The sequence below is a fragment of the Ailuropoda melanoleuca genome, chromosome 10 (genome assembly GCF_002007445.2).
Source record: "Ailuropoda melanoleuca isolate Jingjing chromosome 10, ASM200744v2, whole genome shotgun sequence".
Classification (NCBI taxonomy): domain Eukaryota; kingdom Metazoa; phylum Chordata; class Mammalia; order Carnivora; family Ursidae; genus Ailuropoda; species Ailuropoda melanoleuca.
The window spans coordinates 42,514,697-42,525,301 of NC_048227.1; positions in this window are offsets into that span (position 1 = coordinate 42,514,697).

A 10,605-nucleotide genomic window follows, 5' to 3' on the forward strand; every position below is an offset into this window, starting at 1 on the left:
CTTAATAGATACAGAGAAAGCATTGACAAAATTCAACATGTGTTCATTATAAAAATAATGTTGGTTTAGTGGGAACATACCTCAACATAAGAAAGGCCATATATGACAAATTCACAGCTAGTGTCATACTTACTGGTGAAAAACTGAGGGCTTTCACAAGAATATCCACTCTTAACACTTTTATTCAACATAGTATTGGACGTCCTAGCTTTAGCAATTAGGAAAGAAAAATAAAATAATACATTCAAAATGTATTTGAATTAGGAAGGAAGAAGAAAACTGTTGCTATTTGCAGATGATGTCATACTGCATTTGCAGATGGTGTATATAGAAAAGCTAAAGACTCTACCAAAGAAACTGTTAGAAGTAAAAAATGAATTCAGTAAATTTGTAACATACAAAATTAATACACAGAAATCTGTTGTTTCTATACAGTAATAATAAAATAGCAGAAAGAGAAATTAAGAAAACAATTCTCAACATTTACAGTTACACTGAAAATAAAAAAACTAGGAATAAATTTAATTAAGGAGATAAAAGATTTGTACTCTGAAAACCATAAAACTTTGATGAAAGAAGTTAAAGATGACACAAATGTAAAGATATACCATGCTCATGGATTGGAAGGTTTAGTTTTATTACTCAGCCATCAAAAAGAATGAAATCTTGTCATTTGTAATGACATGGATGGAACTAGAGGGTATGATGCCAAGCAAAATAAGTCAGTCAGAGAAAGACAAATACCATATGATTTCACTCATATGTGGAGTTTAAGAAACAAAACAGATGAACATAGGGGAAAGAAAAATTAAATAAAATGAAAACAGAAAGGGAGGCAAAACATAAAAGATTCTTAACTATAGAGAACAAATTGTGGGTGGATGAAAGGGAGGGGAGGGGGGTAATTTTGTACTGGGCATTAAGGAGGGCACTTGATGTAATGAGCACTGGGTATTATATGAAACTATTGAATCACTAAATTCCACCTCTGAAACTAATAATACACTAGATGTTAACTAAGTTGAATTTAAATAAAAAATTAGAAAAAATATATCCATACTACTCAAAACAATCTAAAGCTGCAATTCAATTCCTGTCAAAATACAATAGTATTTTTTACAGAACTGGAAAAAACAATCTAAAATTTGTATGGAAACATAAAAAACGTGGATAACCAAAGCAAACTTGAGAAAGAAGAACAAAGCTAGAATTACACAATTGCAGAACTATAGTAACAAAACTGTATGTTTTTGGCACAAAAATAGACATATAGATCGATGGAACAGAATAGAGAACCTAGAAATAAACCCACACTTATATGGTCAATTAATCTACAACAAAGGCAAGAGTGTACAATGGGGAAAAGAGAGTCTCTTCAATAAATGGTGCTGGGAAAACTGGACAACAACATGTAAAAGGATGAAACTGGGCCACTTTCTGACACCATGCACAAAAATAAACTCAAAATGGATTAAAGATCTACATGTGAGATCTGAAACAACAAAACTCCTAGAAGAAAACATAGGCAAGTAATTTTTGGACATTGGCCTTAGCAACATTTTTCTAGATATGTCTCATCAGGCAAGGAAAACAAAAGCAAAAATAAACTATCAGGACTACACCAAAATAAAAAGCTTTTGCACATTGAAGGAAACCATCAGCAAAATGAAAAGGCAACCTACCAAATGGGAGAAGATATCTGTAAATGGTATATATGATAAGGAGTTAATATTCAAATCTATAAAGAACTTACACAACTTGACACCAAAACAAATAATCCTGCTTAAAAATAGGCAGATTATCTGAATAAACATTTTTTTCAAAGAAAATATACAGATGGCCAACAGACATATAAAAAGATGCTGAAAATCACTAATTATCAGGGAAATGCAAATTCAAACCACAAGGAGATATCACTTTACATCTGTCAGAATGACTACTATCGAAAAGACAAGCGATAAGAAGTGTTGACAAGGTTGTGGAGCAAAAGAAGCCCTTGTGCACTTTTGGGGGAAATATATATTGGTATAGGCACGTGCAAAACAGTATGGAGTTTCCTCAAAAAATTAAAAATAGCAATACCATATGCATAGTATTTACACAAAGAAAATAAAGACACTAATTCAAAAAGATATATGCATCCGTATGTTTATTGCAGCATTATTTGCAATGGCCAACATTAGAAACAACTTTAACATCTATCAGTAGATGAATGGATAATGAATGGATAAAGAATATGTGATATATATATATATATATATGTATATATATATATATATATACACAATGTAATCCCTGTCAAAATACAATAGTATTTTTTACAGAACTTGAACAAATAATCTCAAATTCGTATGGAACCATAAAGGAATGTAGATAACCAAAGCAATCTTTTTTTTTTTTTTTTTAAGATTTTATTATTTATTTGACAGAGAGAGAGACAGCCAGCAAGAGAGGGAACACAAGCAGGGGGAGTGGGAGAGGAAGAAGCAGGCTCCCAGTGGAGCAGGGAGTCCGATGAAGGGCTCGATCCCAGAACTCTGGGATCATGCCCTGAGCTGAAGGCAGACACTTAACGACTGAGCCACCCAGGGGCCCCTAACCAAAGCAATCTTGAGAAAGAAGAAAAAGCTGGAATTTCATAGCTATCTATCTATATATGTATATATACGCATACACACACCCACATACACCACACTGGAATATTACTCAGACATAAAAAAGAATGAGATCTTGCCATTTGCCATTTGTGACAATGTGGAGGGACCTAGAGTTATTATGCTAAGTGAAATAAGTCAGAGAAAGACAATTACCATATGATTTTACTTATATGTGGAAACTAACAAAATGAATGAACAAATAGATAAATAAAAAGCCAAAACAGACCCATAAATACAGGGGAAAAACTGGTGAAAAACTGGTAAAATAGGTGAACTGAGTGGGAGATTCAATCTCCAGTTAGAGAATGAATAAGTCATGAGGATGAAAGGTATAGCATAGGGGACATAGTCAATGGTTGTGATGGTGTTGTATGGTAACAGATGGTAGCTATACTTGTGAGCATAGCATAACAGAGTTGTCAAATCACTATGTTGTACACCTGAAACTAATGTAACATTGTGTGTGAGCTATGCTACAATTAAAAAATATGCAAGATAACATATTTTTTTTCAAAATTATGTATACATTCACAAATTTTGATTAAGACATTTATAAATTTTCTCCTGAGATGCCTCTGGGTATTATGGTGGCAACACTCCTAAGATTTCATAATGAGGCACAGTTTTATTACTCACTATACAGACATAACTTGGAGATATTACAAGTTTGGTTCCAGAGTACTGCAATAAAGTGAATATGGCAATGAAGCACGTCAAATGAATTTTTGACTTCCCAGTGCATATAAAATTATATTTACATTATATTGTAGTCTTTTAAGTGTGCAATGGTATTAGGTCTAAAAAATGTACATAATTTAATTAAAAAATACTTTTTTTTTTAAAGATTTTTTAAATTTATTTATTCGACAGAGATAGAGACAGCCAGCGAGAGAGGGAACACAAGCAGGGGGAGTGGGAGAGGAAGAAGCAGGCTCATAGCGGAGGAGCCTGATGTGGGGCTCGATCCCATAATGCCAGGATCACGCCCTGAGCCGAAGGCAGACGTTCAACCGCTGTGCCACCCAGGCGCCCCTAATTAAAAAATACTTTGTTGCTTAAAAATGCTAACCATCATCTGAGCTTTCAGTGAGTCATCCATTATCTTTTTGCTGGTGAAAAGTCTGGCCACTCAGGGTCGTGGTTGCTGAAGGCTGAGGTGGATGTGGCAATTTCCTAAGATAAGGCAACAGTAAAGTTTGCCACATTGATTGACTCTTATTTTCATGAATCAATTCTCTGTAGCATATGATGCTGTTTGACAGTATTTTATCCACAGTAGAACATATTTCAAATCGAAGTCAATCCTCTCAAACCCTGACACTGCTTTATCAATGAAATTTATGTAATATTCTAAATCCTTTGATGTCATTTCAACAATCTTCACAGCGTCTTCCCTAGGAGTAGTTTCCATCTCAAAAAACTACTTACTTTGCTCTTCCATAAAAAGCCACTCCTCATCCTTTCGAGTTTTATCATGAGACTGAAGTAATTCAGTCATATCTTCAGGCTCCAGTTCTAATTCTAGTTCTCTTGCTATGTCTACCACATCTGCAGTTACTTCCTCCACTGAAGTCTTGAATGCTTCAAAGTCATCCATGAGGGTTGGAATGAACTTCTTCCAAACTCCTGTTCATGTTGATACTTTGACCTTCCCATGAATCATGAATGTTCTTAGTGGCATCTAGAATGGTTGATTCTTTCCAGAAGGTTTTCACTTGACTTTGCCTGAATCCATCAGAGGAATCACTATCCATGGCAGCTATAGCCCTACAAAATTTATTTCTCAAATTGTAAGACTTGAGATCAGGATTACTCTTTATCCATGTGCTGCAGAATGGATATTGTATTTGCAGTCAAGAAAACAACATTAATCTGTTATCATTATCAGAGCACTTGGGTGACCTGGTGCATTGTCAAGGAGCAATATTTTGAAAAAAAATTTTTTTTTTCTGAGCAGTAGGTCTCAACAGTGGGTTTTAAATATTCAGGAAACTGTGTTATAACCAGATGTGCTGTCATCCAGGCTTTGTTGTTCTATTTCTAGAGTACAGGGGGAGTAGATCACTCTTAAGGGCCCCCTAGGATTTTTGGAATAATAAATGAGTATTAGCATCAACTTCAAATTACCAGCTGCATTAATCCCTGACAAGAGAGTAAGCCTGTTCCTTGAAGCTTTGAGGCCAGGCATTGACTTCTCCTCTCTAACTATGATAGTCCTAGATAGCATCTTCTTCCTTCTTTTCACCTACATTGAAAATCTGTTAGTGTAGCCACCTTCATTCATTATCTTGGCTAGGTCTTCTCGCTAAGTTGTTGCAGCTTCCACACCAGCACTTTCTGCTTCTTCATCTTGCACTTTTTTTTTTTTTTAAGATTTTATTTATTTATTCAACAGAGATAGAGACAGCCAGCGAGAGAGGGAACACAAGCAGGGGGAGTGGGAGAGGAAGAAGCAGGCTCATAGCCTGATGTGGGGCTCGATCCCATAACGCCGGGATCACGCCCTGAGCCGAAGGCAGACGCTTAACCGCTGTGCCACCCAGGCGCCCCTTCATCTTGCACTTTTTAAATTATAATTATTTATATTATTTTTTCCTCAAACCTCATGAACCTGGCTTCAAACTTTTCTTGGGCAGCTTCCTCACCTCTCTCAGCCTCCATGGAATTGAAGAGACTTAGGGCCTTGCTCTGGATTGGGCTTTGGTGGAAGGGAATGTTGTGGCTGGTTCGATCTGTTATCCAGAGCAATAAATTTTTCTCCATGTCAGCAATAAGGCTGTAATGTTTTCTTTCATTTGTGTGTTTACTGGAGAAGCACTTTCAATTTCCTTCAAGAACTTTTGCTTTGCATTCACAACTTGGCTGTATGGCACAAAAGGCTAAGCTTTTATCCTATCTTGGTTTTCTAATGCCTTCCTTAGTCAGCTTTAATCATTTCTAGTTTTGATTTAAAGTGAGAGACATGGGACTCTTTCTTTTCACTTGAACACTTAGAGGCCATTGTAGGGTTAATAACTGGCCTGATCTTAATGTTGTTGTGACTCAGGTAATAAATAGGGAGGTCTGAGGAGAGGGGGAGAGACAGGGGAATGGCCAGTCAGTGCAGCAGTTAGAATACATACGTTTATGGATTAAGTTTGCCTTCTTACGTGGCGTGGTTCATGGCAACCCTAAAACACTGACAATAATAACTAAGATCACTAGTTACTGAAGATCACTAATCGCAGATAACCATAGCAAACATAATGGTGAAAAAGTTTGAAATATTGTGAGCTTTACCAAAATGCGACATATATACACAAAATGAACAAACACTCCTAGAAAAATGGTGCCAGTAGACTTGCTTTTGGCAGGTTTGCCATAAACCTTCCAATTTGTAAAAAGCACAATATCAGCGAAGTTCAAAAAAGTGAAGTACAATATAATAAGGTATTGCTCTATTATACTCTGCAGATCCAAAGGAAGAAAGTGCTACCTGGCTAGCAACCCAACTGTTAGGGTATATAATGGCACCATGAAGGTTTGTTGGGTATTAATTAACACAGAACTTAATGTATTGCTTCCTCTCAGAAAATATTCTCTCGGTTCTTAAGATCTACTGATATCACAAGAAGTTTATTTGCTGCAAATTGGCAGCACCGAAACACACTTAGACTTATTCCCACCCCCACTTCCCCCAACAAAGACTGTTACACTTTGCTCTAGTTGATTTTGTTATTTTGTTTGCCTGTCCTTAACTGTGATCCAGGGAAAAGTGGATGGTTTTCAATGTGCTGAAAGCATTCCTGATTTTCTCCAGGTGAGTACCCACCTGTAGCTTCCTAGTGGAACAGTAATGGGGTTTGCCAGTGATGGTCATTGTTGACCATGGTAGAAACCTGAAATTGCAGGACTGGTGGAATTAAAATAAGGAGAAACCTCATATACAGAATATGAACTGTTTTTCTTCAGACATCATTATTTGAATCTTCATCAAGGGTTCCTTGTTCTCTCCTATATTGGTTATGTTTTATTAGAAGGTTTATTCAGTCATTTTGTTTTCATCTGTAGCTCAAGGACATCTTGGCATTTCCTTCTATTTTCCACTAATGCTGCATGTTGCTATTACTAAGTTTACAGTCTAAACTTTTGTTTAGGAAAATGATCTGATTTTTCAATGGAGTAGGATTCAGTGCCACTAATATACTTTAAAATAACATTTTAAAATTGCCTTTTGCCCCCTACTTAGACATTTAGTTGCTTTTCCAACATATAATTTTTTATGGATAAGATTTCCATTTAACACCATGATTTAGATTAAATTACTTTCTTAAAATCACATCACTCCGATAGTCTACTTAGTTTTCTAATTCCCATATGCTCCACTATTGCCGAAGCAACTTCATCTATATAATGTGACTGAAGAGTCAGCCTTCATTCACAGCACAGCACAATCTGTTAAAGTGGTAAATATTACCCATTTCTATTATTAGAGCTGAAATGGAATTTTCTCTTGCTGCATTTTCAAGATGTGACATAATTAGATAGCAAGCATAGAAAAGTCAGAAATAGTGGAAGCTAATGGTTGTCATCAGTACCAGGGAAGCTTGAATTCAGTCTGCCTTGCCTGGCTCCTGACTCATTCACACAACGCCCCCAGGCCATCTCATTCTCTGTTTGAATTATAGGGCGCTATGTGAGCTTTGCAGGTACTGGGTTAAGGAAGCGTGAAGCAAGGTTTCCAATTCTATGTTGGTTTCAGACTGAATGAGAACAGGGAAATTCTCGCTTGATGTTTCAATGCTTTTCAGCTTCTTTCAGACACACCTTTCCAGCTCTGAGAAGTAGCTGAGTAGTTCTTCACTTTACCTAGAGAGGCTTCTGAGTTCTCCTTTCTTTACTACAAATAGGAATTGTAAACAAACAAATAACCATCCTTGTTGCAGAATTGTTATTGTAATTAGTGCAGTATACAATTTCTGGCAGAAATGAGGGTGGAATGGGGGAATGGGAGTGTGTGTGTGTGTGTGTGTGTAGACCTCACAAAAGTAGTTGAGGAAGGAACTAGGCTAACTGCAGAAAACCTCAAATAAATCATTTTTTAAACAGAGTTATAAGAGCTTTATAGCTAAAAATCAAACTCATTCTGGGCCTATCAGTTTATTAAGGGAAAACTTTTATATTTTCAACAGGACTATTAACATTGTAGTGTACCAGTTAATGCTTACATTGAGTGCATCAGTGGAATTCAACTCAGGTCCCTCTACCTGTATTAATCACTGTTGTGCATTAATCACTGATTCTGCACGGTCTGACTTGTCTCATTGTTTAAATAGTTTTGTAGTCTTTATGTTATTATTAACTCATAGTATATTGAGAATTCTAGGCAAAGTTAATAGGGTAGCATGACTTGATTTTTTTTTTTTATTCGAGAGAGAGAGAGAACACAGGCTGGAAAGAGGGGCAGAGGGAGAGGGAGAAGCAGACTCCCAACTGAGCAGTGAACCCGATGTGGGGCTCAATCCCAGGATGCTAGGATCATGACCTGAGGTGAAGACAGATGCTTAACCAACTGAACCACCCAAGCGCCCCTTGATTTGTTTTAATAAACATTGGTTAAAAATTGCTAGTTTCACTAGAGTAGTCCAATTTGCAATTCCCCAAGAAAATCTTCCTTTTGACTCATGTACTTTAGAGTTAGGAGAGATGCAAACCTCTTGTCTTCCTTATAAGCTGTAAGTGGGTAGTGAAAAGAAGACTGGATGGACTATCATGAACCATCCCTTCTCATACAGCTTTGCCCATAATGAACTTTCTGACCTCAAGTGGAGTACTTAAACTCTCAGTAACCTGTTTTTTTTTTATATGTACAATTAAAGATGATGGAATTTATGATCTTTATGATTTAGGTATGCTGGAAAATCCCTAAGATCTGAACAAGATACACTAGTGGGTTTTCTGTATGTTTGGCATTGTTCATTGACTTACTTTGTGAATAAATAACAAGGACACTAAAGATTTGTCATATCATATCTTTGTCGATGGTCAACAAACTGTGTTGAAATTATGTCTCTTCTGGTGGGAAGAGGAAAGACTGAATCAGTGATTTCCTTATTTGTTGAGATATTCCCAGCATGCTGGCCACACATGACAGTAACCTTTTCAGATCGTCTCTGTCTCTCTTGGTGACAAAGTGCTTTCATTTCACAGGTAGTTCACAGGTATCTCAGAGACTCTGGAGCAACCATTAATAAAAAAGACTTGAGGACTCTTTTCTAGATCTGATGTGGAAAGGTACATACCCCCAGCTCTTTCCCAGAGTTTAGGGCAATGACCAACTCAAATATTTTATGTTTGGCTATAAGAACTCACCTATAAAGGTATACACTAGCATCTGAGAATGCTGGTGTTCTTGCTAAGTAAATGATTCCCTACCTTAAACCTTTCTCACTACACAAAAATGTTTTGACCAAAAATGTTCCTATCATGAGCTTGATATAGACATAGCCTAAGATTAAAGTTTCAAGGATGAATAATGATGTGACAGATTGTTGTTATTTATTGGATACTTGTTGCATGCCAGGCCCTATGTGTTCTGTTCGTTACCATTTGTAGGCATTATCTTATTTTAATGTTTAACAATAGTCTTATGAAGGAGAGACTATTATTTTGTCCATTTTGCAGATAATGTAGCTGAGGCTTCGAGGGATTACATGACTTGTCCAACCCCAACTTAATTAAGAAGTGTTAGAATTAGAACTCAAGTCCATGTCAGGCTGACCAAAAACCTTTGTTTTCACCAACACTATCCAATTTTATCTCTCCAGGTCATCTGCCTTCTGCCCAGGAAACAAATTCCCTCCCCTTCAGTAGGTGGTGCCATAAGTGCAAAGATGCTTTCTTTAACACAGATATACTTTGAAGCACATGTATTCCTGCCCTATTAATTGAGTATTCTGAAATTTCCAGTAGAGAACAGTAGAGAGCCACTGAAAAATACCTGGAAAGTCACATATTCTTACTTATATGGAGACATTGCTATTTCCTAAACTTAAGGAGATTCCTCCAAATTTAAATGAACATCTTTCTTCCCTTTGGAAACAAAAGTGCCTCTCAGCCAACAAATGAGTGAAATATCTGCCCAACAGGTCTTTTAATTTGCAGATTCTTGAAAATAAATGAAGATTAAAAGCTTTTTTGCAGACCACTTTTCCCTCTGGGAGACATTTGAGCATGTTAAGAATAAGCATCATTGAAAAAAATTAATAAAACAAGTTGGATTTTAAATATGTTTCAAAAAATAGGTTTGCACAAATATTATGCCATCTTGTGCTATTTGTCTTATGCTTTTAGACACCCAATGAATAGTTCTTTCCTACATCCAGCCCATGCTGTTTGTACATATAGGCTTTTGTAGTACAGAACATCTTAATTTAACCAGAAAGATCATTACCATGCAACACATTTGCATATTGCAGAAAGCTCCACAAAAAGGTATCTGTGTCCTTGCTGATAAGGATGTTCCCATTTAGATTAACTGAAAGAAAAACAAGCATAACAATGGATGTTGCCTTTAAAAAATAAATAATCTGATTTTCAAATAACATCCCAAAGCCACTGTGGGAATAGCTGTCATACTGTCAAATAGAGTTGGCCTAGTTTGCAGTGGATCATCTTAAATGGCAAGGGCCAAATGTGTGTTCAAATTCCCAGCTGAGTTGTTTCTTCTGGAGGCATATGGACTGTTTGACCACCTCTTTAGGTAAGATTATGTAGTATTATCTATCTTGTTTATTGGATTTACTTGTAACTCAACTAAGACTAACTTTAGATAAAACTGTGAAGGAGATAAGGCTTGTTTAAAGTATCCCCTAATCTTCTTTTGTCATCCTGTTCCAGGAAGCTTGTTGTGTATCCCACTTCTGAAGGGGAGTACTGGTTTATTGCCTGTCACTCTAGCTGATGACCC